The sequence below is a fragment of the Lithobates pipiens genome, unplaced genomic scaffold (genome assembly GCF_037356315.1).
Source record: "Lithobates pipiens isolate NorthernLeopardFrog02 unplaced genomic scaffold, aLitPip1_a1.2 Scaffold_16, whole genome shotgun sequence".
NCBI lineage: Eukaryota > Metazoa > Chordata > Amphibia > Anura > Ranidae > Lithobates > Lithobates pipiens.
In genome coordinates, this window is record NW_027507748.1 from 177,157,282 (window position 1) to 177,183,967 (window position 26,686).

A 26,686-nucleotide genomic window follows, 5' to 3' on the forward strand; every position below is an offset into this window, starting at 1 on the left:
AGGATGAGGACACTGAACATTGAAGCTCGGGGATAGGGATGAGGACACTGAACATTGAAGCTCGGGGATAGGGATGAGGACACTGAACATTGAAGCATGGGGATAGGGATGAGGACACTGAACATTGAAGCACAGGGATAAGGATGAGGACACTGAACATTGAAGCTCGCGGATAGGGATGAGGACACTGAACATTGAAGCATGGGGATAGGGATGAGGACACTGAACATTGAAGCACAGGGATAAGGATGAGGACACTGAACATTGAAGCTCGCGGATAGGGATGAGGACACTGAACATTGAAGCATGGGGATAGGGATGAGGACACTGAACATTGAAGCACAGGGATAAGGATGAGGACACTGAACATTGAAGCTCGCGGATAGGGATGAGGACACTGAACATTGAAGCACGGGGATAAGGATGGACACTGAACATTGAAGCTCGGGGATAAGGATGAGGACACTGAACATTGAAGCACGGGGATAAGGATGGACACTGAACATTGAAGCATGGGGATAGGGATGAGGACACTGAACATTGAAGCATGTAGCTCAGGATAGGCACTACAAGTCCCAGCAATGCAAAACCTACTAGGTAACAAGGGAAGTATTAGTGTTGTAACGAACGGCCCAGTGTTTGTGTTGTGTGTAACTTCACTTCCGTAACATTATGTGATGGTTTCGCTGAACTGTATTGCCGAAACTATGTTGGAACGCACGGCGCGAGCGTTTGGAGCGCATCGCGCATGCGCAGTACGCAACAACGTCACTTCCGCACCATCCTGTGATAGGCATCAAACTGTGACACTACACAGGGAATGAAAGAGGAAGTTAACTCATCAGGGTTTACTTCCTCTTTAAGCACATACCAATATTTGTGCACATGGTAGACATCTTTCAACTACAATTTACTTTATTATTGTATCAATATTTGGACTAATTTCTTTTGTCACTTATGTTTATATGGTTTGATGTAAGTGCTGAAATTGTGTTTAATAGTTTTATATACAAGGCTTTGTATGGTCACCTTGTGTGCTAGCAGCTATATGGTTTTAGACGCTTACAATTTATTTGTGTGTATTTCCACAGTTGTACTCACCTAAATCCCCATCTAGGTCCAATCCGGTGCTATTTACGGGTGAGGGCTCCACCAATCCAGTGCAGTTATGGCCCTCTGAGACCACTGGCCCCTTAATTCCCCTCCACTGATGTCTGTCTTCTACTTGATCCTGAAAGGACCTTGCCACTGGCCATTCAATAGGAAGTGTCCATATCATGCCGGCAAGGATGTGGATACCCAAAGAAGAACTCATACAAGAAGAAATCAGAAGAGGAAAAGGTTCAGGGCCATAGCACCATGTGACCATGGCTTCACAAAAGTAAAAAGGGCTTTTAGATTGGGATGTTACTTATATTACATAATATACACACAACCACCATGTCCACACATAAAACCTCTTTAATGCTACACACTTTAGGTTAATTTTAGAACTTTAATGCCGCGTACACACTCTCAGACTTTCCGTGGATTTTATTCGAAGGTTGTTGGCTCAAACTTGTCTTGCATACACACGGTCATACAAATGTTGGCCAACAATTACGAACGTGTGAACGTGGTGACGTACAAGATGTACAATGAGCCAAGAAAAAGTGTGTTCAATAGCCAGTGCGGCTCCTTCTGCTTGATTCCTAGAATGTGTGAACTTTTGTGCGACTGACTTTTGTACACATGATTGGACTTTCCAACAACAACGTTTTTTGGGCGGAAAATTGGAGAACCTGCTATCAAATATTTGTTGGTGGAAAGTCTGACAGCAAATGTTCGATGGAGCATACACGTGGTCGGACCTTCGGACAACAAGCTCACATCAAACATTTCCTGTCGGAAAATCCAACCGTGTGTACGTGGCAAAAGACTACATTTGGTGACAATTTAATGTAAAGCAGGGGAAGTAAGGGCCGGTTCACACAGCGAGGCGAGGCGAGGCGACACGGCTCGCCTCGCCTCGCTCCCGCAAGTCGCCCCCATTCAGTACTATGGAACCGTTCTGAGAGGAGCGACTCGAGTCGCTCCGACTCAGAAAAAAGGTTCCTGTACTACTTCGGGGCGACTTCGGGGGCGACTTGCATTGACTTCTATACAGAAGTCCTCTGCAAGTCGCCGCTGAGCTCCCCGCAGGTCGCGGCGAGGTAAGTCGGAGACGCCTCGCCGCGCCTCGCTGTGTGAACCGGCCCTAATGTTTTTTGTGCTGTCTATTCACACTTTTATGTCTCATCATTTTTCACTGTTTTGCAAACATGCACATTGGGTGTGAAAGCATGAATTTAGCCGTACAGTTTTAGTTTAATTCAGAGAAAATCAGTTTAAATCAAAAAGGTAAAGTTCTTAAGGTTTTGGCGTAAATTAGGACCCATTCATACTAGTATGATGATACCAATTTGCTGTGGTAACACACATTCTAGTGCACTCAGAGAAAATGCTTCAGGTCCAACTTTTGGTCAGTTTTGGTGCATTAGGCATCTAATTCAAATGAATAGGCTGCCGTAACCTAATGCAATTTAATGCACAACTTAACACTTGTTAATACATGCATGCTAAATGCACCACAACAGACTGCCCAGGTGTGAATGGACCGTTACAGGTAAGTAAATCTTATTATTTGAATTTAGCCAAACTAAATTGAACCCCTTAAATATATCTTTAGCCAACACTTTATACATCTTTGGATAGCATTTGACCAGTGTATGACCAGCTTTAAAGCATTAATAAACCCAAAACCCAAAATGTTATATATTGCGGCTTACCAATCATTAGATGTGGTAGCTGCATTAGATTTCTTTTTTCAGGCTTTTTCCTCCCTGTTTTCACCTGGCGATCTTGCCAGTAATACACCTCCTGTATTAGAGTGCCCCCATTTTGGGTGCACAGGGGGCATCTATAGATAGCAGCATTGTCAGCCTGGTGGGGGTGTAAGACGGACTAACAGATTTAGATACACTAACAAATTTAAGCCAAACTCTACCCCACACTTTATAAGCAGTTACAGAAAACAGTTTTGTTCATTGTGCGATAAAGGTTATACATAAATGAATAAAAGCTGATCATTGTAGGCACCCCTGTCGGTGGTAATTGGTTTGTCTCATCCCTCCAAATGCTACATCTGCAGGATAGCTTGTTCTTTTGAAAAACAACAGACCAGATCACCAGGTGAAATAAAAGAAAGATAGCATAAAATATATAACAAATGCAGCCATCACATCTAAGCTGCAATATAATAAATGTTTTGTTTTGGGTTTAATACCACTTTAACTTTTAATTGTTTTCTGTATCCATATTGAAGATTTCCCCTTGCCGTCTACCTCAGTAACAGCATTGGGGGTTATTTACTAAAGGCAAATCCACTTTGCACTACAAGTGCACTTAGAAGTAAAGTCGCTGTAGATCCGAGGCGGATATGTAAGGAAAATAAAAAACAGCATTTTAGCTTGCACATGATTGGATGATAAATTCAGCAGAGCTTCCACTCATTTCAGATCTACCCCTTAGATTTAGAGCGACTGCACTTCCAAGTGCACTTGTGGTGCAAAGTGGATTTGCCTTTCGTAAATAACCCCCATTGTCTTCAGGATGGAATGTGAATAGAAATCTTTGTCTCATTTACTAAGTCCTGAAGCAACTGAATTTGTAGAGGTGCAACTGCACTTGCAAAGTGCACGGTCTATTTGCCTTTAGTAAATCCACTCTCTGTATTTTTCAGTATCTTCATTTACCTCCTAGTGTCACTTTATTTATTTTTTGTTCAGTACAGGTATACTTTAAGTCTAGATGTATTTTTTCTTTTTTGAAGGAAACCATAGGCAAATTCCTTCTGCAATGCCTAGTTGTCTGGCTGTCATGTTAGTCCCTTGGCTTCACTACATTCTTCACCACTGACCTAGATCAAGATCAATATCTGAATTTATTTCAGCCATATTTACTGCATATTTGTCCTGTGTGAGTAGAAGCAGGTAGTGTATTTATTTCCTTGTTTTTGACGTATATGGTTAGCTCCAGTTTTGGAGATTGTATTTTGTTTATGAGGTGCTAATAATGATGTTAGTATTATTGTTGTGGAAAATACGGTTTTGTTAAAAAATACATTATGAGATAAAATGAACCTGCTTCTCTCTGATTACTGAACCTTTACTAACCCCTGTTTTCATTTACCTGAAACCATGGTCACATAATCATCGAGCGCCGGGTCCCCTGCTCTGTTTACTTCCTGGAAGGGTCCTTCTTCCAGGTGGCCAGGTTACCTGGACAATTTCCATTGGCTGTCAAGCGGAAGGGTCTCTCAGGATTCAGAAGACTGACATTGGACCAAGAGCAGTGAAGGGGACTGGGTTAAGGTGCAACACTGAACCAGTGGTCCATGCAAATGTAAATGACATCAGCAAGGGACCAGTATGGTCAGGTATAAGTGACTTCACCAGGTAAGGTTAATTGAACAGCTGATAGGTTAGAAGGTGGTAGGAGGGTAGGATGGGGAAATTATAGATTTTGTTCAGAGTTGAGCTTTAGATATTTACAGGAGTATTATAGAATGATTTAAAAAAAAAACGTAATCTTGAGATGGGGGCAATTGTTGCATCAGTCTACGAGGAAAATGGAAAATACATAGCTTGGCCATGAAGAACATAAAAAGTAAGCTGGGGAACAACGGTGAAAGGGTTACACATTTAATCTCACACACCTAGCACCCAATTAACATGTCTGAGCACTGTATTAAACTTTCCAACCTAGCAGAACATCTCGTCCAACTTAGAAATAATCCATTTACCTGAAATAATGCAACATTTTGCCAAAAGATGCACAAGAACGCCGTTTTATAGCCTAGGCTATTGACTTGGTGTGGTGTGTGTTTATCATTCACAGTACAGCTGCTAGTGCCACAGGCTCTGACAGAACACCATATAAAAGGCTAATGTATGAGGTAAGCTTTTTTTTTTTTTCTTTTTTTTTTTTCCCGGCGAACTGCATTTTGATAAATACACCTCATTTAAAGAAGCTGTGTCCGTTCTTTCAGCCTCGCCATCTTTGTTGTAAGCATTTCCAGGCTAAGCGTTGACAAACTATTTGCCTTTTCAATGACTATCCTGCCTTTATCCTGAGGGTTCTCCTTCATCATCAGTATGAGATCGCTGCTGTTATCTCTTGCATATCAATGCGGTCCGCAAAGCATTTTCATGCTTTCTGTCCTTCCCTGTCTCCCTTCATGCACTGAGACAAAACAAATCATGTGAATGCTGGCTGTTTCATGTTCATATCAAGCCCTGCATGCATTAATTCACACCAAAACCTGTCACTTTTCTCTCTTATAACACAATCCTCAGAGAATGTATTAAGCCTTTGCTCCTGTGAAACAATAAATGGGTCAGTTGGATCCTCAATATAAAAAAAACTACCTTGTGTTTTAAAAAAAAAATATATTGTTTAAAATGGCTTGGTATATAATCAAAATCTCCTTTTTTTAAATATTTAACCCATATGATAAAGTCTAAGGAAGATACAGTAGGGAAATCTGCAAATGATAAGTAGGACTTAATCCAGTCATGATTGGAGCTTTTAACCTAAACTGTTGCCCTAAATGACCTCTAACCTTACTCAAACACCTTGAGATAATACCTTCCCCAGAGAATGGTTTTAGCTACCACTTACCAAGTATATTGTGCCAGGTTTTATATACCTCTAAAGGTAATTAAAGTTTTCAATGGCTGTTTTTATTGAAATATTGGTTATTTGGTCTTTGGAGTAGCTGTGGCATTATATGCAAAACACCACCACGCTGTACTGAAAATACATATAATACATTTACCGCTATTTACAGTTTGCAATTCATTGATGAGTTCCAAAACCTGTATTTTGTTACTATTGATAAAAGGTAACTTACCGAATCACCCTGAGTTCTGAAGGTCAGTTTCTGGTCTTTGCTTGTCATGAAAAATAGTGGCTAATGACGGCTTCATTGATTCCTATCGTGACCAACTCTGTTCCTACTCCATTGCCTGGTATCCCACATTAAATTCCATGATCACAATCCACGTCTCTGCAGATATACCACAAGATCACATAGAGGATCAAGAGAATGGCAAAAATAAATAAAGCTACTAGGATAGCCTTGGTCACCGGAGATATGAGCGACTGCATGTCACCTAGGGGGGTTCAGGTGGAGAGGTCTAGTTGGCAATTACTGTGATTAACGGAGCAAAGGTTAACCGATGGTCTCTGGCACACAAGTGCTGTGGAGCGAGGTACCAACTAGGACCTGTGGATCCTCTGCATTGCTTCGTGCCAAGTTGAATGAGATGTACAAATGGTGCCTTATTCCCCCTGACAGGAAAAAGGGAAAGAAAATGACAGCTCTTCTATACACGGGCTCAAAATCTTCTCTGCACACGTCCATCTGAGTCTCCAGCACAAGAGATCAAAGCCTTAACTAGAGCAAAGAGAGGGACTGCGCTGAGGAAACTTAATGATGCTAATAATCCTGCCATGGGAGCAAACCAATCTTCCCGGTTTCTTTTATTCTAGCAGAAGACAAGATGCATTCAAACTTGTGGAACAAAACTGGGTAGCAATTGATGAGCGAAGTAGTCTCCTGCTGTTACATCCATCAAAAGCCATCAACCGGGGGGGCAAATAGAGAAAAAAAAAAAGAGGCAGGAAAGTTGGACAAGTAGAAGGTCAGAGGTTACGGTTGACTATTATAGCCTAGAAGCTGGAGTTATTATTTCAAGTATCAGCATTGTAAAGTTGAGTTAGCCTAACTGCATGCAGCAGGTAGTATGCATGGGGGATAGAGAGACTCCAGCATGTGTGAGACTGAAGCGTGTGTGTGTGTATATGTCTGCAGCTTGCTTGCTGCAGACTGAGAAGTAGGTTGATTAGTATTCCACCCAGCAAAGTCTCTCCCTCCCCTACCTCAGTATCTCCCTCTGTCCTCCCCCTTTCTCACTGCACAGCTCCTCCTCTTGTTTCTCTATCATTCAGTCACCAAACAGCACGCTCTTATCCTCTGGTGTTGTGATTATGTTTTGTTTAGGCAGCGTGCTGCAGGTTATCATAGAAATACACAAGCAAAATGAAATGCAGAGATGTTGTGTATACCGACTGCTACCTAGAACTATAATCTTCTGCATTAAGGAATATAAGCCTTGTTAGTTCACCAGGTATTGTAAGAAGTAAGCTTTGCATGGGTGCCAAACACTGTTATAAATTGGCAGAAAGATCCAAGTACAAAATTATTGCGTCCGCTCCCAAAGCCCATCTTATAACGCATATGACAGAAATCATTTAATCATAGAAAATTTTTATTGGTTTTATGGAATAATCTCTGTGTGCATGGATTGCAAGGCGGAAGGATGCTAGGAGCCGAAATATGGAGATGGGCTCATATGCACTAAGGAGTGTCGTAAACACCCTTTAAAATTCGGATGGGCACCCAAATAAACATTTTCCATGCTTAGGTCTGATTCATATACCTGCCACAGGCAGCTACATTAATCTGTCAGGTCCCGAGGTCAATTTCCATACTAGACATTCCTTCTTTGTGGTTCTTCTCTCTTTGGTCACTGTGCCGGTCACACTGACGGGTGCTTGCACCGAGAAGTTTTGCAGTAGGGTAAGTGGAGCCCGATTGGCAACTGAGAGACTATTTCCCTATTAAGTCCACCTTGCTGTTGATTTATTTTTATTTATTACAGGTACTTCTATAGCACTTTCAATTTACATATATATTGTACATTTACATCAGTCCCTGCCCTCAAGGATCTTACAATCTAAGGTTCCTTACTCACATTCATACATATACAGGACATACATAGACAGGATCCATCCAATTAACCTAGCAGCATGTCTCTGGAGTGTGGGAGGAAACCCGCAAGGGCACAGGGAGCACATGCAAACTCCAGGCATGTAGTGTCATGGTTGGGCTTTGAACCAGTGTCCCTAGCGCTGCTAAGCGGAAGTGCTACCCACTTCACCACTGTGCTGCCCCGTTGACAATATATGGCAGTGGGTGGATCCATAGGCACTATTCAGTCCAATACCAGCTTTCAAATCTCCTCACTGCCATTCACTCTCAATCAAAAGTAGACTTGGCCTCTCAGTTCCCCATCGGGTTCTGCCCACCCAGCGACTCAAACTATTTCCAAAAATATGGACTTTGCCATTTTTGGGTAATGACATTACCGATTTGCTTGGCTCCTTTGTTCACATTTAACTTTCATCCTTGGAATCTCCTAGTCAACAGCAGAATGGGGCTGGGAATACAGCACTATCCGGGAATCTGTCACAAAAATGCCCCCTACTTTGAGCACTGGTGTACCACGCCAGCTCACTAGAGCTGATCTTAATTACCATCAGTTTCCCAATTTGACAACTGGCGGTATTTCTTTAGGAATCTGTCACTGCCAAGTGGCAATAGTAAGAACTTTCTGATTTTGGTGCATGTGTCAGTAATGTTACCAAAACCTGAGGAAATGCTTGCCTGAATAAGGTGCAGATAGTGTTAACCCCTGTGGTGAGTACATATGGTAAAATACACATATATACTTACCCGTACAGGATACCAGTTAAGAATTTTAAATGAGTGGAACTCTTCGCAAAGTAAGGGTACACATTTCAAGAGCGTTCAGAGTGATAGGAGTAGGCTAGAAATAATTAATATATAATGTGGAAATTACTATATTTAAAATTTGATCAAAGATGCACTATAGATCAGTTTAGACATTGAACAAACAACCTTTATTTTGATAGTCTTTCTTCAATTTCCTGCTATATCAGTTGTGTTCCATGTGTAAATATAAATGTGCATTCCAATAAGTACCAGAGTTATACCAAGTGCACTCAGTATTCTGCAATCAGTAACAAAACCAGTCAGACATACCCACTCTCTGCCTTTTCAATACAAGTCTGTGTGAGGAAGACTTGTGCTGAGGGGAATGGCTGTCACTGAGAGTACTGAAGAGGAAAGGCATGAAGCAGTGTTTTCACTGAGAAGATATGGTATTTATTCCCTTCTTGTCTGCAATTAGTTTTTCTATTATTCCCCAGCATGATACCCCATGCCAGGGATATATCAGTCATCATCCCCACCATCAACATCACACCCTTTTGACCACCAGCAGTTTACATTTCGTGAAGCTGTGAACTCCCAATCCCATTGTTCGCTTCCAGCCAGGGTCCTGATTGATGATCATGAACTAATCAGATTGGTTACTGATCAGTTGATGACTACTCATCTGTCAGCTTTGACATGGTGATTACTTGCAGCCTTAGGCTGTATTCACACCTATGCATTTTTAGTGCTTTTTGCATTTTGCAGATTTGTTCTACAGAGAGTGTTCCATAGGAAACCATGGTAAATAGACTGTAGTGCAAATCTGCAAAATGCAAAAAGCACTAAAAATGCATAGATGTGAATCCAGGCTAAAGGCTTCATTGATAGGCTGCAGTATTTAACTGAGGTTTAACCTCCCTGGAGGTGTGATTATTTCAGATTTTAGGTGCTAAAAGCGATACCATTATTTTGCATGGAAATTTGGTGTTTTATATTGTAGTCCTGTAATTCTTAGGAATAACTCACTTAAATCTGTCCAAACCAGAGTCTAGTAGACACCCCGGGTATGATAAAGTTTGAAAATGAAATCATAAATTATAATATAATAAATAAAAAAAAAGGTGTATGGCTCCTGCGCCATTATTAAGGACAGTGGGTAAAACAATCACTTTTAGCAAGTGCTGCACACACCGTATGAGTCAAACAAATCCCAACAAAAAAGAATAAAAATGGTGTTGCGCTCCTGGCGTGAAACTAAATTGAATACTCAATAAATAAAAAAATTATTAAAAAAAACACAAAATTCCTAGCCTGAAGCTAATTAAATATTAAAAAATTCTCAAAATTCATGTGGTAAAAACCTAAAAAAAAACAGAATCACTGAGTAATCAATCATCAAATGTATAAAGAAATCCAAAAAAAAAGAAAGAAGGACATATATGTATAACTAATGGTGACAACGATAAATATCGCAGAAATAAAATAAATGTGAATAATGATATTTAATCATATAAAGTGAAATAGTGAATAAATTAATTAATTTAGACTTAAAAAACATATATATAAATAAATAAATATCATAGTGTATATCCCAATGTAAAGTGCAATAGTGTCACTCAGGTGAAGAAAATATCAATCAATACATAAAAAGTCCTCCAAACAAAACTAGAAAGACATCATTCATATGTGCCAAAACAAGTGTCCAGTCCTTATCATCCAGGTGTTCGCCAACCGGTGAATGTGCTAAACAATTACCTTACAGCTGTAAGGTCAAACAGCATAAACACTGACTCCTGGGTTGGAAGGGGAGAGAAGGGAGAGAGGACAGCTCGCTCGTACAGCGAGGGGACATCGCTGGATCCAGGGGACAAGGTAAGTAACCTGTCCCTGGATTCAGCGATGTGGTCCTGAGTCTGGCTCGGGGTTAGCGCTAATGGTACAAATTTTTCACCCTGAGCCAGACTCGGGAATACCGCCAGGGGGGTTAATAGATTGACAAAAGTTTTCCAGCATATCTCTTCAACAGAAGTACATCAAAATATCAACTTCTGTTGAGTGAATTTCCACATCGGGATTGAAATTCAACTGGTCTCTGTGGAACCTACCGAATTTTGATCAGTGTATGGACAGCTTAGGACATGCAAACATCATAGTTTTAATGCAGACTCAATTCACAAATCTAAGTATTTTGTAGTTTACAATTCTTAACCTCTTTCCACTGACTTTATGCATATATGGGGCCTCTACCACCGAGAGGCCACATATATGAGGCCCTATGTAAACACTTTCCTGTTCTGGGAGCACACGCCCTGCACACTCCCAGCACAGTCACCGGTGGGGACAGAAAAGCTCCCAATGCGATCAGGAACTTTCCAATCATGTGACCGCTTGGACAGAATCCCAGTGTTCACATGACCCAAATGCCCTTCTGCCTCCCGGCATTTTCAAGCTCTTAAAGGGATGGGAGACAGCAGTGGAAAGGGGTAAAGGTGTGATGGTTACATTATGTAGTCCACAAATCAGAGGAAAATTCTCTGCTTGTGTGTCCACATCCTACAATCCATAAACTAAACAGATATGTTGCAGGGACCTTTAAGGGCACATGTGAAAATATTGTGGCAATGAAAAAACAGTACAGTTAATAAGTACTTTTTTTTTTTTAAATTAAATACTGATAAAAGACAAGCATTTGGACCAAGGTATACACTATGCATCCATACTATGCAATATACCAAGAGCATGGTTCACACGTCAGTTGTAAATGGTTCTAACTGGATGGTGACACATGAGAAAACTCAACACGTTTCTAAACATCTGTCTTTATCAGGATTACATGTGAACAATATATGTTGTTATCATCATCACTAGTCTTAATCATATAAACTCATAATCTATATGCATTGTTTTCTCAACAGTGCAGAATGGGACCCTCTGGATCCACAGCTACCAAAGAACAAACACAAGGAGCTCCAAGAAATGCTGCCAGATGCCAGGAAGACTCATGTTATATATCCTATTTGTTGACAGCTCACAACAATGTAGGAGGGCTTTATACTTGAAAACAAACGTATACATGTAGTTGTAGAGATGGTCATGCAGGGCCCATGTGATTTAGATCAAGAAGAGTCCACATATCCTTCATCCATATCACAGACAGACTCCCCAAGAATCCTTTATTCTATAAGAAATTAAAAAAATATCCCTCAGCAGAAACTTAAAAAATGCACTAGTCTATAATGTGATAATGTTATGCTAAGATTAAATGATTAATGGGGAATTAAATGTGTATTTTTGGTGAACACATAGTTTGCATTACTTTTACAGTGTTCACTTTTAATTCATATTTTTATCTGACTCCTATATGCTTTCTTTTCATATGATTTTTGTAATAAATATAGAAATTTCAAAATTAGCCACTAAACAGACCTTTATGTTTTACCTCAATCAATTTTTCTCCTTGCTAGAATTAGATGTAAACCCTAACTGAATTTTATTTAGTTTGCTAAAGCCCTTTTTTGGTTTGTTTAAAAAACAAAACAAAACAAAAACGTATATATATATATATATATATATATATATATATATATATATATATATATATTCACCTTTTTTCATCCTTTTTTTTGTAACATAGTAACATAGTTTGTGAGGTTGAAAAAAGAGACAAGTCCATCCAGTCCAACCTGTGTGTGAGTGTGTGTTTATGTCAATAGTACAATGTATATCCCTGTATGTTGTGGCCATCTAATTGTTTTTTGAAATTATCGATGCTCCCTGCTGACACCAAACAAAAAGAAACCCCAATGGAAGCGGGACTTTAAAGGCAACATAAACACCAAATTGTTAAAAGGTATACATTTTATTACAAAAGAAATTAGAACATATCAATAAAATCATATCTGTACAAAGACAAATACAAAATTGACAATATGAACTATTGTGAAGCATGTATAGATACTTAGTTGATCTCTAATGTACCCAACATGTTTCTGGCTTTTAAATGCCTTTCTTCAGGGTAATAACAGGGAAATCTGTATTCGTACATTAATTCATTTAGTGTCTTGTATAGTTATGCACTTGATAATAAAAAGACCCACATAAGGTTGGTTGCCACAAGGTAGACCGGACAGGTAAGATGGAAAAGTGGCCGCTTCAGAAGCAAGAGATAACCCTGCGAAGGTCCACCTCAAAGAGAGCCATAGATATATGTCATCACAGATATTCTGGCACTTTGTTTGATTTCAAGCTCAAATCAAATGGTTATAACTTTGGCCTAGATAGACCAAATATCAAAATTCCAAATGTCTGTGGATCTTTCATTGATCCCCAGTGTTTCAAGGAGGAGGGTTACATACAAACTTGATGCATCAAACACTTTGACACAGGTTAGTCTAACTGTATTATTTGGCTGGCTGAACCTGTGCATTTACATACTTCTTTCCCTGCCTGTTTAAAGTCGGGCACTATTCAATTAATTTTGACTGATATATGTATTTAAACTTTTTTAATAAACATTTTCAATACCAGCTGGGCAATCACAGGGCCATAAAAGGACTGTGTTAATCTCAACTTGGTACTAATCAATACACCTTCAATATTGGTCGAACCCAGACTCACCATTAAGGTATAATTAAGTTTATTGATTTTTGGAATGATAGCCATATACATAATATGATTTGCCATAACAAACAATACTTTTTGTTCACATTTTGTTTTTATTTTCTCTTACGCACGCCATTTGAATACACCATTATTCAGCATTGATTATTTGTTATTGAGACATGGCCCCATCAGGGTGTCTTCCACTTTTCCACAATTTGTCTGTGTTGGTTTGTGTTTCATTATTTTTCCAACACAATTTTACCCACCCATTTACATCCACACCTAACACAATTTGTATCCATTCAACCATACCTGCACATTCACCAGCATTCAGTAACACACTTTTTGATTCTCTCACACAGCCATAGGCATTAACCCCTTACCACTTTGTCATCATTTCATCACCAATATTTTATATATATATATTTTTTTTTTCATATTCAATTTCACATCTCATCACATATTTAATTCACCGACACATGATACTCTTAATTCAATATATGGTAATCTTTAGCATTATATATAATAAATGGGTAATTCCTACTTTAAATCAAATTTGAATTGAAATTCATGATACAATTGGAGAACACTCATTGTGGTTTTGCTACAGGTGCCGGACCCACCTACCCATCAACTCCTCTGTTGACTGCTCCTTAGTGTGACTCCTTGTAAGTCACATTAAGGGGGAGGTGTTCTCCCTTGGAATGCACATGGTACTGGATTATCTGATCGATTTTAGAGGAACTCTGGTCAGGAGATTGTTTATCTACACCCTTCATTGGTAACTATATTCCATGTAAATTCTACTCTTTCTTGATAATACAAGGAACACTGTTTTTGTATACTCTATGAAATTATGTCAATAAATGTAAGCAATATATATTTTTTGACAGCAAATCAATCCCCTGAGGAAAACTTTGACCACGCAGATTGAAACGCGTTGATAATTTGCATACCAAATATTTTGATATAATATTGTGTACTATTGTATGTTCACATATTCTTGTAGAATTGTGAATGGTGTTACATCCCTCGACCAGAACTCATATTTAAAATGCCTATGTGTCCATGTTACATTGCCATTTTTCAATAAAGAATTATTTTAACTACTTTTCTAACAAATTGTATTTTTTCCTGCGAAAAAAACACATTGGGGGAGACCTTCCCATATTGTAGATAGACCAAATATAGCCTCTAAATAAATTCACTACTTGCTGGGCATTCCCCTGGCATTCACAGTGTCCGGTTATGTGTGTGGTGTCCCATCAGTCACAACAAGAGTCGTTTGAGCTTGAGATCAAACACAGCGATCCAGGCAAGAATATCTGTGATGTCTTATATCTGTGGTCCTCTTTGAGGTGGACCTCTGCGAGGGTATCTCTTGCTTCTGAGGCGGCCACTTTTCCATCTTACCTGACTGGCCTACCTTGTGACAATCAACCTTATGTAGGTCTTTTATTATCAAGTGCATGACTATACAAGATTCTAAATGAATTACTGTAAGAATACAGATCTCCCTGTTATTACCTCTGAAGGAAGGTGTTTAAAAGCCAGAAACATGTCGGGTTCATTGAAGACCAACTAAGTATCTGTACATGCTACACAATAGTTCATACTGTCAAATTTGTATTTGTCTTTGCACAGACATGATTTTATTGATATGTTCTCATTTCCTTTTTTAATAAAATGTATACCTTTTAACAATTTGGTATTTATGTTGCCTTTAAATTCTCGCTCCCAAGGGAGTTTTCTTTTTGTTTGCAATCAATTGAGATGTTGGCGACAGGACACCTTGTTCTGTTGATGGTGGCATCCCTTTTTTCCTGCTGATACCACTGCTTGTGGAAAAGAATTTCTGTTAACCCTTTGGGGAAGTTATCTGGGTTTTGCTTAATGTTTGGTTGTTTATCAGTCACATTGCTAATTCCTGGTAATGTATTACAATTGTCATCGCTGAATTTCTGCCTTCTTAGTTTACTCCAAGTCCAGCTAGAGCTCCCGAGAGGGGCACTCATGTTTACTTCGTATATCCATGCACAACAATTTGAAGATGACGTCCATTAACATTCTGTCCTGGAACACCAGGATGTTAACCACTTTCAGACCGGACCAATTTGCTGGTCAAAGACCAGACCACTTTTTGCGATTCGGCACTGCGTCGCTTTAACTGACAATTGCGCGGTCGTGCGACGTGGCTCCCAAACAAAATTGACGTCCTTTTTTTCCCACAAATAGAGCTTTCTTTTGGTGGTATTTGATCACCCCTGCGGTTTTTATTTTTTGCGCTATAAACAAAAATAGAGCGACAATTTTGAAAAAAACGCATTATTTTTTACTTTTTGTTATAATAAATATCCCCCAAAAATATATAAAAAAACATTTTTTTCCCTCAATTTAGGCCGATACGTATTCTTCTACGTATTTTTGGTAAAAAAAATCGCAATAAGCGATTATTGATTGGTTTACGCAAAAGTTATAGCGTTTACAAAATAGGGATAGTTTTATAGCATTTTTATTAATAATTTTTTTTTTTTTTTTTTTTTTTTACTAGTAATGGCGGCGATCTGCGATTTTTATTGTGACTGCGACATTGTCGGGGACCCATCGGACATTTTTGACACATTTTTGGGACCATTGTCATTTATACAGTAATCACTGCTATATAAATGCAGTGATTCCTGTGTAAATGACACTGGCAGTGAATGGGTTAACCTGTGGGTGGCAGTGTAGGGGTTAAGTGTTCCTAGGGGTGTGTTACTAACTGTGGGGGGGTTGGGCTTTCATTTAGTGTACACTGATCTCTGCTCCAATCACATGGAGCAGAGATCAGCGTCACTAGTTGCTAGGCAGAATGGGAAAATGTTGTTTATACAGCATTTCCTCCATTCGGCCGCTCCGTGAGACGATCGCGGGGATGCCCGCGGCGATCGAGTCCGCGGGTCCCGCGACCGGACTCACGGGGTCCCGACCAGCGCGGGAGTGCGCCGCCGCCGGCGGCGCGCTCCCGATGGCACGGCGGCAACGAATATTGGACGTACATGTACGCCAATATGCCTGCCCGTGCCATTCTGTCGACGTACATCGTTGTGCGCTGGTCGGGATGTGGTTAAACTCACCAGTTAAGAGATCCCTGGTATTCCAGTTTATCAAGGCCCACAACCCACACATATGTATTTTACAAGAGACCCACCTAGTGGGCAGTAGAACTATGTCCCATAAAAAGCCCTGGATCCACGTAACTTCACGAGGCATGTCAGCATACTAGTACACAAGTCTATCCCACTCCGGTTTGCTGGACTCAGAGGGCAGATATGTACTAATTCACTAAAAAGGAGGAGGATGGAGCGCTGGTGGGAGCTGCTAGTGAACAGTCATAAGATGGTTGATAAAAAATGGGGATGAGAAAAGGCTGGGGGGATTTTTTCGTGTTGCAATTCAGAACAGTTTTTACAGTTCAGACTTATGTTAATAAGTTCTGGTGAATGTTGTGAGTGGCAGCCGGCTCCAGAGAGCTGAAGAGACTCTGTACCATAGGAGAAAAGAGAGGTAGAGCAGCGCCGCTCTGAGAGTAGTATGTCTATTAAAACATGGCTTTATTTATAATTTAAAAGATGTGCACTCACATTTGAGTACATAAAAACAGGCATAATAGATCTCTGTGGCCGTCCTTAGCTATCATCCATTGTGTCTTGCTGGGCTGTTGTAGGGGATCAGACCCCGATCGCTTCCGGTGGCGTCCGTCGCTCCGGGGTGTTTGTGTCCTACAATGAGCATGTCAGCAGGTGGAGAACGTCAGCAGGTGGAGAACGTCTGCCGATTGAGATCGAGGGGCGTGGCTACAGCGCACGCGTTCGGAGCATGCGTTCTCCTTCATCAGGCATTGGATGAATGCCTGATGAAGGAGCACGCCAGGTTCTGTTCAACTGCCTAGACACCACACATGGAGATAGTCTGTTCCCCCAGCAGCACAATATAAGACCTATGTGCGGGTTTGATGCGGGCCACCTATGGGTCCCTAGCACTTTCTGGCTGTGCATCTCCGTGGGGTGATCTATCAATAATTCTGGCAGACAACATTTTTGATATGCATGTATATATATATTCAAACACAACTATTTACTCTTGATATGAGATTTATTCTCAGTAGTTTTGTTCATTTACAAATAAATGATTACGGCTATTTGTTCTCCTTAGATATGCCTCTGAAGAAGGGAATGTTTTCCTGAAATATGTCAGGCGTTTTGGAGTTCACATTATAAAATCATACATGAAACCTTTGCTGTTGTGCAGACTATATATTTACATGTATGATTCCACGCATTGATATATGATTTTTATACTGTCCTGTAAAACGATTTTGTGTATTATTTTTGTGAATAAATTTGTAATATTGTTTTACTCATATTTTGGTCTGCCTTAAAAGTCCCGCTGTACTGGGGGGTATTGTGATCTCCTTGTTAGGGGATCTTTCTATTTAGTTCATGCCTGTCACGTACCTGGTGGACATCGAGCTGGAGAGAGGGCTTCTCTTGCACCTCCTGTCCGATACCCCTGATAGTGGTGACAGGGAGTGAAGGACAAAGAGTGGCACGAGGGCGGTGCTGGCCAGACCTTGACAGGAACAAGAGGGCTGTAGAGAGCTGGACAGACTCTGAGGATCGGAGCTCCGTAGTGCTGGGTCAGCAGATGGAGGCGTAGCTGGGACGTAAGCCAGGAGGTCATCAACAGCTGGACAGAGCACGTACTGAGACGAAAGGCAGAGGCAGAGATGGGACACAGGCTGGGTTCAGTACACAGACGGGCAGCAAGGTACAAGAGCATCAGGCAATAGCAGAGTCAAACACAAGCTGGGATCAGGTAGGCAGGCGGAGGTCAAGGAGAAGGTTTAGGTGAAGCCGGGTCAAGATACTGGAAACAGGAATAGATCAGGTAAACTAGCACTAGCTGAAAGACCACCCAGCAAGGTTCATGTGTCAGTGCTCAGTTTAAATAGCTACTTGGAGCCCATACCTGCACGTGTGCATGCGCGCATTTGCGCGCACCTGCCCACACATTTGCGCGCACCTGCGTGCATGGGCGCGCACATTAGTGTGCACCTGTGTGCGCATACGCGCATTAACGTGCATCTGTGTGTGCACATTGGTGCGCGCCTGTGCGCATCCGCACACCTGTGCACGCACACGCCAATGCAAGTCCTTCTTTACACTGTACTTATGCGCAGGCATGCGTCTGTTAGCCGGACTTCTCTTACAATTCCCCAGATGCAACACAGAAGTAGGCACATTCTGGCATATGCTGTGGGCCTGCCCTAAAATCCAGGCCTACAGGGAACACATAGTAGGGAAACTGAGCGAACTGCTGGGGACATCAGTACCAAAGGAACCAATGGTGCTCCTGCTGAGCTCCTTGGGGAGGTTGAGGGGGACAGGTATGCTAAACTCTGCATTACTTTTTCACTATTCTATGCCAGGAGGGAGATAATGATACACTGGAATTCAGCCGAACCCCCCACCCTGAAATCCTGGCAAGACGGTTGATTCAGTACTACTCCTGTACAAACTAACCTACGAGTAGGCAGTGCCCAGCTCAATTTGATAAGGTGTGGTCTGCATGGGTGGATGCGAGTGGGTGAGGGGCCAGAGAGAAGCAGGGGACCAAGGATGGTTTCCCACCCTTTTTCAGCCGGGGGTTACCCACCCCCCCACACCGGGTGTCCCTCAACCATACCAAATAAAAACTATTTTAAATGCACTTGTTATGTATCTGATGACCCCCCCCCCCCCCCCCCCCCCAAGGGGAAGAGATTGAGTACCCTAATCGTATTGTGGATCGGGCTTAGATGGGAACATACTTGGGAATTATCATCGGTTGAGAAATGGTAGAAATTGTGTTTTCATGGATTTGTAGGATGCTAACCTCTGAATATGGATATTTTCTAACTGATACTGTAACTAAGAAATATTTGCTTGCCTGAATCCGACTGTATTGTAATACTGATTTGTTAAATAAAACTTTTTCTGTTAAACCGCTTCTCTTCTAATTTTAGTGAACGGCCGTGTGTCTTTTTAAATTCCCTTTCACTGAAAAGTGTTCCCCCTATGCTAGGGTTGCCAGTAAAGTATTTGTACATCGATATCATATCCCCTCTTAAGCACCTCCTCTCCAGAGAAAATAAGTTCAATGCTTGTTGCCTTTCTTAGCCTTTCTCAGCTATCTCAGTGCTACCAATCTCCTCAACATGTTTGCAGCTACTTCACATCTACATGCATTCATTGCAGTGGTGGCTGCATACATACTATTGCTTAGGACAGGCTTTCTTATGGTGACAAGTGTGGAACATGCCTGCACATTGAGCATTAATACAGCTTCTGTTGAATAGGCATGTTGAAAAACTAGCATTTGATCTATGTATTCTGGCGGAGTACAACATCTAAGCAGGAGAGATCCCCTCATCAATATCCTGTTTATGCTGGCATCTGTCAGGTTTTTTGTTTTTATTTAACTCGCTGGCTGAACGAAAAAAAAAAACACTGTATGTGTATACCCAGCTTTACTCTATAACAAGAATTTTCTGATCAAAGGGACATATTGTCAGTTGTTTACACAGTACTTAAGCAAACTAAATGCTATTCAGTTAGAATATACATTTATTACAAGTAAAACACTCATGCTGCGTACAGACGATCGGACATTCCGACAACAAAATCCTGGATTTATTTCCGACGGATGTTGGCTCAAACTTGTCTTGTTTTCACACGGTCGCACAAATGTTGACGGAAATGCCAAACGTCAAGAACGCGGTGACGTACAACACATATGACGAGCGGAGAAAAATGAAGTTCAATAGCCAGTACAGCTCTTCTGCTTGATTCCGAGCATGAGTTTAATTTTGTGCATCGGAATTGTGTACACGCGATCAGAATTTATGACAACAGATTTTGTTGTCGGAAAATTTGAGAACCAGCTCTCAAATTTTGTTTGTTGGAAATTCCGACAAAAAATTTCCGATGGAGCCTACACAAGGTCGGAATTTCCAACAACAAGCTCACATCAAACATTTGTTGTTAGAAATTCTGACCGTGTTTACGCTGCATAACAATCTCCACAATGACATGAGGCAAGTTTTTAAAGTGTCTGTCAATGTGTGTATTTCATAAATCTCTGCAATACATATACATTTGCCATGTTTTATCCTTATAAACATGCTGCAAGTACAGAAAAATAACTGTTCATGTGTCAGAAACATAGTATGCTCCTACCTTCCACTTTGACATGACAAAGTGTTTCTTTGGCTCTGAATTCCAAAGTATGTGTTGACAGCCATGCCTACTTAATTTTTGATGCTTTAGAACCCAGACCTCTCTTCATCTCCTACCCCACTCCTCATCTCCATAACCCCTCCTTGTGCAAAGGCAATGAGCACTTCACGAGATTTCTAGCAAGATCAACAAATAACAAAAAAAATGATTTAACAATATACATTTTAATGGTATGTTCAGCAGACCAAAAAGGAGCAAATAAGAGAATTTGATTGTTAGGGTCTACATAAATTTAGTCTAGATAAGCACATCTTTTTTCTGTAGTAACCAAATAGCAAGAGCAGATGCTGCTAAGATGCCATGTAAATGATACTAAAAATCAAATAACAGTAAAAACTGTTACTCTTTCATGCAAAACAGCTTTTGGTAAGCGGGGCTGTTTGTTTGCATTTGCACTCTGGTTCAGAACATGATATGCATAACAATGATTGCACATATAATGAATAACAAAATTAAGGAAACCCCTTTGCTGAATATTTTGTCTTATTATTTAAAAGTGGGGTTCCACCCTAAAGTGGAACTTCCGCTGATCGGAACCCCCCCCCCTCCGGTGTCACAATTGGCACCTTTCAGGGGGGAGGGGGGTGGAGATACCTGTCAAAGACAGGTATTTACACCCACTTCCGGGCATAGACTCCCGTGGGAGTCTATGCCTCTTCCTGTCCTGCCGCGCTGTCTGCTGGGACACACACGGGTCCCAGAGACAGCGCAGACAATTCCTATTGCGCTGCGCGACTAGTAGGGAACCGGGAAGTGAAGCCGATTCGCTTCACTTCCTGATTCCCTCACCTAGAATGGTGGCGGCAGCAGCCGGGAGCCGAGCGATCGATCGGCCTCGGCATCGCTGGACCCCGGGACAGGTGAGTGTCCATTTATTAAAAGTCAGCAGCTGTAGTATTTATAGCTGCTGGCTTTTAAGATTTTTTTTTCCCCAGTACAGTCCCGCTTTAATTTTAATTACAAGAAAGTTACAGAAAACAAGAACATAGAATTATTGAAGTCTTTAATGGAGGTTTCAGGGAGATTCCAAGCCTGGGAAGTTTTGATGAGGACCATTAATGAAAAGAAGAGAAAAGACAATTTTAACAATGTGAATAAAATATAATATGTACGAAAGTCCAATCCATGGTTTCGTTTATATATTCCATAGATGCTCAGTGTCCAGAAACAATCAGTGATAATGGTTCACAATAAATTATCCTGTACACCGAGTGTAATCAGCCACCAATCTTACAAGTTGCTCACCTCAATCATATATATACAAGCGCCTTGCCCTTTAACCGGGCTGCAAAACTCTTGAGAACTCTCCAGATGTGCTCAGGAGCGAAATCAACACTAGGGATCTCAACACTCTCCAAAAAGCAATCAACAGTACATCCTGTGAAATGGTGCTCAAAAAAGAATTAGGAATGCTCATTGTGCAGTTAGCATTTAAAATACCATACATTTATTAAAACATTGAAAAAATCCAGAGAAATATACTGACATATTTCAGTGCACATATCCTGTGCACTAGAACATTTGCCACTTTAAAACAATGTTGCCCCCTTAAGGAGCAATGCCAGCATGGATTTCACATACAAGTGTACTTCCTTTCTGCTTAATATTTATCATAGGTGTATTTTAAATGGCGACAGAATATTAACCCCCCCCCCCCCCCCCCCAAAAAAAAAAAAAAAAAAACACATCAAACAAAATCTAGAAATTAAGTTGCAGTTCAGTGAGTAAAATAAATATTTGATCCTCAAGCAAAACATTACTTAGTTCTTGGTGCAGAAACCCTTGTTGGTAAGCACAGAGGTAAGACGTTTCTTGTAGTTGGTGACAAGGTTTGCACACATCTCAGAGAGATTTTGGTCCCCTTTTCTTTACAGATCTTCTCTAAATCCTTAAGGTTTCTTGGGAGTTTTAGCTCCCTCTTTAAATTTTCTATAGAATAAAGGTCTTGAGACTGACTAGGCCACTCCATGACCTTAATGTGTTTCTTCTTGAGACACTCCTTTGTTGCCTTGGCGGTATGTTTTGAGTCATTGTCATGCTGGAAGACCCATCAACGACCCATCTTCAATGATCTGGCTGAGGGAAAAAGATTCTAATCTAAGATTTTACAATACATTTTACGTCCATTGGCCCCTCAATGCGGCAATGTCGGCCTGTACCTTTAGTAGAGAAACAGCCCCAAAAGCATCATGTTCCCACCTCCGTGCTTGACTGTAGGGATAGTGTCCTTATGCCACGTACACATGATCAAACAATCCGGCGGAATCCGCCCGTGTGTGGGCTTCGGCGGACCTTTTTTACCCAAAAGTCCGGCGGACTTAGAAAGTAGTTTTGACTCAAAATTTGTCCACCAGACTCGCAGTCCGGCGGACAATACGGCCGTGCATGTGCTAGTCTGCCGTACTTTTGAAATGAACAGACTTTTCCCGCACGCGCCTCCAGGTAGCTGGGACTAGCGAAGGAAGTCAATGTCGCCTCCTTTGGCGGCGAGATTGACACATTGCTGGCCCCGTCACCTGGGATGGACTTAAAGGGGAAGCCCTATGCCAAAAAAATGGCGTGGGGGTCCCCCCAGGTCCATATCAGACCCTTATCCGAGCACGCAACCTGGCTAGTCAGGAAAGGGGATGGGGACGAGCAAGCGTACCAGGCTGCATGCCCTCAACATGGGGGGTGCTTTGGGGGAGGAGGGATAGCGCGGCCCCCCACCCCAAAGCACCTTGTCCCCATGTTGATGAGGACAAGGGCCTCGGTTGTTGGGGTCTGCGGGCGGGGGCTTATCAGAATACGGGAGCCCCCTTTAATAAGGGGGCCCCTGGATACCGGCCACCCACCCTATGTGAATTAGTATGGGGTACAATGTACCCCTACCCATTCACCTGTGAAAAAAATGTAAATAAAACACAACATACAAGGGTTAAAAATAATTTATTGCACAGCTCCGGGGGTCTTCTTCCATCTTGGGGGGTCTTCTCGCCGGACTCCTCTGCTATCTTCTTTTGCTAGCTCTTTTACTAGCAGAGGAGCCCGGCTTTCTTCTTCATCGCCGCCGCCGTCCGGGGGTCTTCTTCCGACTTCGGGGGTCTTGTCCCCCTCTTCGGGGGTCCTGTCCCCCTCTTTGGTTCTTCTTGCCGGGCCTCCGCTCCTTCTTCCAGCTCTTTTACTGGCGGTGGGCCGGTCTTCTGTCGCCGCTGTCTGCGCCGGCTTCTGTTCTTCTGTTCTTCTCTTCTTCAGATGTTGACTCGTCACTGTCTCTGCCAGCAATGACATTATGATGTCACAGTCCCAGAGGATGCTGGGACTGTGACATCATAATGGGCGGGGACATCACCCGCACACCACATCCCTGTCATTGCGGCCAGAGAGAGCTTCAAGTCAACATCTCAAGAAGAGAAGAAGAGAAGAACCGAAGGCGGCGAAGACAGCAGGGACAGCGGCGACAGAAGACTGGGCCACCGCCAGTAAAAGAGCTGGAAGAAGGAGCGGAGGCCCGGCAAGAAGAACCGAAGAGGGGGACAAGACCCCTGAAGAGGGGGACAAGACCCCCAAAGTTGGAAGAAGACCCCCGTACGGCAGCGGCGACGAAGAAGAAAGCTGGGCTCCTCCGCTAGTAAAAGAGCTAGCAAAAGAGCAGAAGATAGCGGAGGAGTCCAGCAAGAAGACCCCCCAAGACGGAAGAAGTCCCCCAGAGCTGTGCAATAAATTATTTTTGACCCTTGTGTGTGGTGTTTTATTTACATTTATTTACATTTTTTTCACAGGTGAATGGGTAGGGGTACAGTGAACCCCATACTCATTCACATAGGGTGGGGGGCCGGTATCCGGGGGCCCCTTATTAAAGGAGGCTCCCGGATTCCGATAAGCCCCCCGCCTGCAGACCCTGACAACCAACGGCCAGGATTGTTGGGAAGAGGCCCTTGTCCTCATCAACATGGGCACAAGGTGCCAAAGCACCCCCCCATGTTGAGGGCACGTGGTCTGGTATGGCTCAGGAGGGGGAGCGCTCACTCGTTCCCACCCCCTTTCCTGACCGGCCGGGTTGCGTGCTCGGATAAGGGTCTGATATGGACCTAGGTGGGGACTCCACCGTTTTTTCAGTGTAGCGCTTCCCCTTTAAGTCCACACCAGGTGACGGGGCCAGCGACGTGTCAATCTCATCGCCAAAGGCGGCGACATTGAATTCCTTTGCTAGTCCCGGGTACCTGGAGACGCGTTCAAAATGAACGGACTTTGCTCTGTGTGTGTGGGCGTCCGTTCATTTCAAAAGTACGACGGATAGTCCGGCGGACTATACGGTGGCAGGTGACATGGCAAGTGGACAATCCACAACTTGGTCACGTGGCACTTGTGGCCAGCCACGTGGCACTTGTGGCAGGTCACGTGGCACTCGTGGCAGGTGTCGTGGCAAGTGGACAAAACACAACTTGTGGCAGGTGACGTGGCAAGTGGACGATACACAACTTGTGGCAGGTGACGTGGCAAGTGGACAAATACAATACACAACTTGTGGCAAGTGGACAATGACATACAGCATGTGCACTTGCCTTGCGATTGACATCCGTGACTTCTTCAATCAGGCATGCTGACAACTTCATTGATACCATGAATATAAATGAAATTAGATGTGTGTATTTTTTTTGCACTGGTGCACTGCAAATATGAAAAGTTGATGTGACAGATATATATAAGTAAGTATAAGTAACTAACCATCTTCCAAAATTTCTAATTCAAATAGAAAAGATTAGAACAGAATAGAAAAAATATATAATTTAATAGACTAAAATAGAAAGAATATACAACCATCTTCTGAAATTTGAATAGAATAAATTTGAATTTCGAATAGTATGAATTCAAATTTTGTAATTAAATTTTTTTTTTATTTGGATAGAGAAGATTATAATAAAATAGAAAATAGACTAGAAAAACGATAGAATATATTATATTTTATTCTGTTCTGTTCTATTGTTTTTCTAGTCTATTCTTTTATATTCTATTAAAATCTTTTCTATTAAAATCTAAATCATTATATACTAAATTCGAATTTCGGAAGATGGTTTTATATATATATATATATATATATATATATATATATATATATTTCTTTCCGAAATTCGCATTTTGTATAGAATGAATTCGAATTAGAATAGAAATAGAGAATAGACTAGAACAATAGAACAGAATAGAATATAGATACTATCTATTTAATTTTTAATTTGTTTGCAGATTACCATTTGTTTTAATAATATCTCCTGCAGACTATTAGCATCTATTTCATTTTTCAGATCTCCTGCAGACTATTAGTATCTATTTCGTTTTTCCACCAGGTCTCCTGCAGACTATTAGCATCTATTTCTTTTTTTGTGCAGATCTCCTGCAGACTATTAGTATATTTTATTTTCTCACCAGATCTCCTGCAGACTATTAGCATCTACTTCTTTTTTAGCAGATCTCCTGTAAACTATTAACAGCCATTTTACTTCTTTTTTTTGCAGATCTCCTGCAGACTGTTAGAATCAATTTAATTTTTCTTTTTTTTGCAGATTACTATTTATTTCCATCAGATCTCATGCAGTATATTAATATAGTCTGCAGGAGATCTGCTGAAATAAAGGAAATGGCTGCTCTAATGCAAAAGGAGATCTGCAAAAAAATTAAATAGATGTTAATATACTACAGGAGATCTGATGGAAATAAATAGTAATCTGCAAAAAAAAAAAAAAAAATTATTCTAACAGTCTGCAGGAGATCTGCAAAAAAAAAAGAAGTGAAATGACTGTTAATAATCTACAGGAGATCTGCTAAAAAAAAACGAAATAGATGCTAATAGTCTGCAGGAGATCTGGTGAAAAAACGAAATAGATACTAATAGTCTGCAGGAGATCTGCAAAAAAATGAAATAGATGCTAATAGTCTGCAAGAGATCTTATGGAAACAAATAGTAATCTGCAAAATAAATAAAAAATGAAATAGATAGTATCTGTATTCTATTCTGTTCTATTGTTTTTCTAGTCTATTCTCTATTTCCATTCTAATCTTTTCTATTCTAATTCAAATTCATTCTATACGAAATTCAAATGTCGAAATTTAAAAAATAAAAAATATATATATAAAACCATCTTCCGAAATTCACATTTAGTATATAATGATTTCGACTTTAATAGAA

At 41.2% G+C, this 26,686-nt stretch overlaps 1 protein-coding gene across 1 annotated transcript in view; it reads right to left on the reverse strand.

Annotated features, from left to right (window-relative positions):
• Positions 1-6,908, reverse strand: part of DHRSX (dehydrogenase/reductase X-linked) — a 772,860-nt gene extending 765,952 nt beyond the window's left edge. Inside the window, exon 1 of the mRNA XM_077480803.1 lies at positions 5,933-6,908. The gene's annotated coding sequence lies outside the window, so the exon portion shown is untranslated. The remainder of the gene's footprint in view (positions 1-5,932) is intronic.
• Between the last annotated feature and the right edge of the window lie 19,778 nt (positions 6,909-26,686).